The sequence below is a fragment of the Nicotiana sylvestris genome, chromosome 6, assembly GCF_000393655.2.
Source record: "Nicotiana sylvestris chromosome 6, ASM39365v2, whole genome shotgun sequence".
NCBI classification, from domain to species: domain Eukaryota; kingdom Viridiplantae; phylum Streptophyta; class Magnoliopsida; order Solanales; family Solanaceae; genus Nicotiana; species Nicotiana sylvestris.
The window spans coordinates 146,070,013-146,075,319 of record NC_091062.1 but is presented as its reverse complement, the minus strand read 5'-3'; positions in this window follow the sequence as shown (position 1 = coordinate 146,075,319).

Here is a 5,307-nt window from a genome sequence, read left to right as displayed (position 1 = left end):
ATGCTAAGACAATTACATTGGCTATGCCGGGTGTGCCATAGATCAAGTGGCGAGGTGTGACTGATTATGTTCCTAGTAGAATGATCTCTTTCTTGAAGGGCCAACGTATGGTTGGGAAGGGTTGTCTTTCATATCTAGCATTTGTGAGGGATGTCGGAGCTGAGACTCCCAGTATTGATTCTGTTCTAGTTGTAAGGGATTTTCTCGATTTGTTTCCTGCAGACCTGTCGGGCATGCCACCGGACAGGGATATTGATTTTGGTATTGACCTGGTGCCGGGCACTCAGTCCATTTCTATTCTGCCGTATCGTATGGCACCAGCGGAGTTGAAGGAATTGAAGGAGCAGCTTCAGGAACTCCTATATAAGGGGTTCATTCAGCCTAGTGTGTCACCTTGGGGTGTGCCGGTTCTGTTTGTGAAGAAGAAGGATGGCTCAAAGAGAATGTGCATTGATTATAGGCAATTGAACAAGGTAACAATTAAGAACAAGTATCCTTTGCCTCGCATTGATGATTTATTCGGCCAGCTTCATGGAGCGAGGGTGTTATCCAAGATTGATCTCCGTTCAGGTTATCACCAGTTAAAGATCAGGGACTCGGATATTCTTAAGACAGCTTTCAGGAACCGATACGGTCATTATGAGTTCTTAGTGATGTCTTTTGGGCTGACCAATGCCCCAGCAACGTTCATGCATTTGATGAACAGTATGTTCCGGCCTTATCTTGACTCGTTTGTCATAGTCTTCATTGATGATATTCTGGTATATTCGCGTAGTCATGAGGAGCACGCGGAGCATTTGAGAGTTATGTTGCAAAGATTAAGAGAGGAGAAGCTTTATGCAAAATTCTCCAAGTGTGAGTTTTGGCTCAGTTTAGTGGCTTTCTTAGGGAACGTGGTGTCCAGCGAGGGTATTCAGGTTGATTCAAAGAAGATAGAGACGATTCAGAGTTGGCATAGACCGTCTTCAGCCACAGAGATTCGCAACTTTCTTAGTTTGGCAAGCTATTATCGCCGGTTTGTTCAGGGATTCTCAGCTATCGCATCGCCCTTGACCAAGTTGACTTAGAAGGGTGCTTTATTTGTATGGTCGGACGAGTGTGAGGAGAGCTTTCAGAAGCTCAAGACAGTTTTGACCACAGCTCCAGTGTTGGTTTGCCATCAGCTTCAGGTTCATATACCATGTATTGTGATGCTTCGAGAGTTGGGATTGGTTGTATGTTGATGTAGGAGGGTAGAGTTATTTCTTATGCTTCTCATCAGTTGAAGCCCCATGAGAAGAACTACCCCGTTCATGATTTGGAGTTGGCTGCCATAGTTCACGTGTTGAAGATTTGGAGGCATTACTTGTATGGCGTATCTTATGAAGTGTTCACTGATCATCGCAGTCTCCAGCATTTGTTCAAGCAAAAGGATCTTAATTTGAGGCAGCGGAGATGGTTGGAGTTGCTTAAGGATTATGATATCACTATATTGTACCATCCGGGAAAGGCCAATGTGGTGGCCGATGCCTTAAGCCGAATGACAGTGAGTATGGGGAGTTTAGCATATGTTCCAGTTGGGGAGAGACCTCTTGCGGTTGATTTTCAGGCCTTCGCCAATCTGTTCGTGAGGTTAGATATTTCGGAGCCTAGTCGGGTATTGGCTTGTGTGGTATCACGATCTTCCTTATATGATCGCATCAGAGAGCACTAGTATGATGATCCGCACTTGCTTGTCCTTAAGGACAGAGTTCAGCATGATGATGCTAGAGATGTGACCATTGGTGATGATGGGGTGTTCAGGATGCAGGGCCGGATTTGTATGCCCAATGTGGATGGGCTTCTGGAGTTGATTTTGGAGGAGGCCTATAGCTCGAGGTATTCTATTCATCCGGGTGCCGCGAAGATGTATCAGGATTTGAGGCAGCACTATTGGTAGAGAAGAATGAAGAAAGATATTATGGGATTTGTAGCTCGATGTCTCAATTGTCAGCAGGTGAAATATGAGCATCAGAGACCAGGTGGTTTGCTTTAACAGATGAATATTCCTGAGTGGAAGTGGGAGAGGAACACTATGGACTTTGTTGTTGGACTTCCACGGACTTTGAGAAAGTTTGATGCTATTTGGGTGATTGTGGATCGGCTGACCAAGTTCGGCACTTAATTCCTGTGTGTACTACCTATTCTTCAAAGCGGTTGGCAGAGATCTATATCCGGGAGATTATTCGTTTGCATGGTGTCCCAGTTTCCATCATTTCAGATAGGGGCACTCAGTTTACTTCACAGTTTTAGAGGTCTGTGCAGCGAGAGTTGTGTACTCAAGTTGAGTTGAGCACATATTTTCACCCTCAGACGGACGGGCAGTCCGAGCGCACTATTAAGATATTAGAGGACATGTTGCGTGCTTGTGTCATTGATTTCAGAGGGTCATGGGATCAATTTCTACCGCTTGCAGAGCTTGCTTATAAAAACAGCTACCAGTCGAGTATTCAGACGGCTCCAAATGAGGCTTTGTATGAGAGGCGATGTAGATATCTAGTTGGTTGGTTCGAGCCAGGTGAGGCTAGGCTATTAGGGACTGATTTGGTGCAGGATGCTTTGGAGAAGGTGAAGGTGATTCAGGAGAGGCTTCGTACAGCGCAGCCGAGGCAAAAGAGTTATGCTGACAGGAAGGTTCGTGATGTGTCCTACATGGTTGACTAGAAGGTTCTGTTGAAGGTTTCGCCCATGAAGGGTGTTATGAGATTTGGAAAGAAAGGAAAATTGAGTCCGCGATTCATTGGGCCTTTTGAGGTGCTTCGGAGGATTGGGGAGGTGGCTTATGAGCTTGCTTTGCCACCCATCTTGTCGAGTGTGCATTCGGTATTTCATGTTTCTATGCTCTAGAAGTACATTGGGGATCCGTTTCATGTTCTGGATTTCAACACGGTTCAGTTGGATGATGATTTGACTTATGATGTGGAGCCAGTAGCTATTTTGGGTCGTCAGGTTCGAAAGTTGAGGTCAAAGGATGTAGCTTCAGTGAAAGTGCAGTGGAGAGGTCGGCCCGTGGAGGAGGCTACCTGGGAGACCGAGCGGGAGATGTAGAGCAGATATCCTCACCTGTTTGACGCTTCAAGTATGTTTCTTGATTCATTCGTGGACGAACATTTGTTTAAGTTGGGGAGGATGTGACGACCCGGCTAGTCGTCTCATCAGTTAACGCCGCGTTTCCCCCATTTCTGCTTCTTTATTCTTCGTTATTCATGTTTTGTGGTGTCGGGTTGGTCGGATCGAATCCGGAATGATTTTGGTAAGGTTTGAGACACTTAGTCTCTTTTAAGGAAGATTAAGTTGGAAAAAGTCAACCAGATGTTGACTTATGTGCTAGAGGGCTTGGATATGAGTTCTGATGGTTAGGTTAGCTTCCGGAGGTGATTTATGACTTAGGAGTGTGATCGGAATGGGTTTTGGAGTTCGTAGTAGATTTAGGCTTGAATTGGCGAAGTTGATATTTTGGCGATTTCCGGTTGATAGGCGAGATTTTGATATAGAGATTGGAATGGAATTCCGAGAGTTGCAGTAGTTCCGTTGTGACATTTGGGATGTGTGTGCAAAATTTCAGATCATTCGGACGTGGTTTGGTTGGGTTTTTGATCGAAAGCATAATTTGGAAGATTTTGGGAAGTTTGGCTTGAATCCGATGTGTTTTGGGTGATTTAATGTTGTTTGAGGTGTTTTGATGATTGGAACAAGTTTGAATAAGGTATTGGGATATGTCTGTGCTTTTGGTTGAGGTCCCGGGGGCCTCGAGGTGATTTCGGATGGTTAACGGAGAAGTTGGAATTTTGTTGCAGCAGTTGAATTTGCTGCTTCTAGTATTTTCGCACCTGCGAATTGGGGACCGCAAGTGCGGTGCCGCATGTGTGAGAGAGCGGCCGTAGAAGTGGATTATGGGGATTTGTCAGGGACCGCAGAAGCGGCTAAGAGGACCGTATCTGCGGAGTCGCAGATGCGGAAGGATGATCGCAAATGTGGATGTGGCCGGTTAAGTGATTTCCGCAGAAGCGGAATAATGACTGCAAATGCGGTACCGCAGATGCGGTTGAAGGACCGTAGATGCGGAAAGGCCTAGGCAGAATATATAAGTTATTTCATTTCACGAAATTGAGCTATTTCACCATTTTGACTTCGGCTTGGGAGCTTTTTGGGCGATTTGAAAGAGGGAATTCAAAGAGACTTTGTTGAGGTAAGGGATTTGGACTTAAAACTCATTCCTATGCTATCATTCCATGGATTAGAACTAGAAATTAAGGAAATCAAGGGTGAAATTTGGGAAAAACTAGGGCTTGGGAACTTAGGCTTTTAATTGAGGATTTGAAGGACCATTTGGGGTCGGATTTGAGAACTCTTGATATGTATGAACTCGTGGGGAGATAAGGAATCTATTGGTGCAAGAATTTCTGAATTTCGAGATGTGGGCCTGGGGGTCGGGTTTTGTAATTCGAGATTTGTGCCCTTTATTGATTGTTTTTGCTTGGGTTTCGTTCCCTTAAAATATTTTGACGTTCTCGTTCTGATTTTGGATAGATTCGACATGCGTGAAGGCCGATTCGAGGGGCAAAGACGTCGCGAGTTAGAGATTTGACCGATTCAAGGTGATTAATAATTGTAAATGATGTTCTGAGGGTTTGAAACCTCGGATTGCACATCGTAGTGCTATATTGAGGTGAGGCACACGCTTGATGACGAGCGTGGGGTCGTGCACTGTTGGGGATTGTGACTTGGTCTGTCTCGAATGACTATTTTACCGCGTATTTGATTGAAAACTATTTGCTATCATCATTATTTGGGTTGAATGCCATATTTGGGCTTAGTGCTAACTATTTGAACCCTTCGAGGATTTTTATTGATATTTCCTCACTGTTTGACTTTATACTTGAACTCAGTCATGTTATTTTTCACTGTTTTCATACTCAGCCATGTTTACTTAGTTTTATTACTTAAATGATATTTTAAATGATGTTTGGGATGAGAAACACTGTTTTACTGTTACCCGAGTGGCTTGTGAGGATTTTGACTGAGTAAGGCTGAGGGCTTATGTTGTGAGGAAACATTTGACACTGATTATGAAGCCGAGGGCCTGAGATATGTACGCCACGAGGTGGCTTATTTTATATGAGGCCGAGGGCCTAGTGATGATGCCACGAGGTGGCTTAATATTGCGCTTGGGCCGTAAGGGGTCCCTTCAAGAGTCTGCACACCCCCAGTGAGCGCGGGTACCCATTGTGATGTGAGATTGAGCCCTAGGGGCTGGTATTTTTCTGAGATGTTACCCGAGGGGTGGAT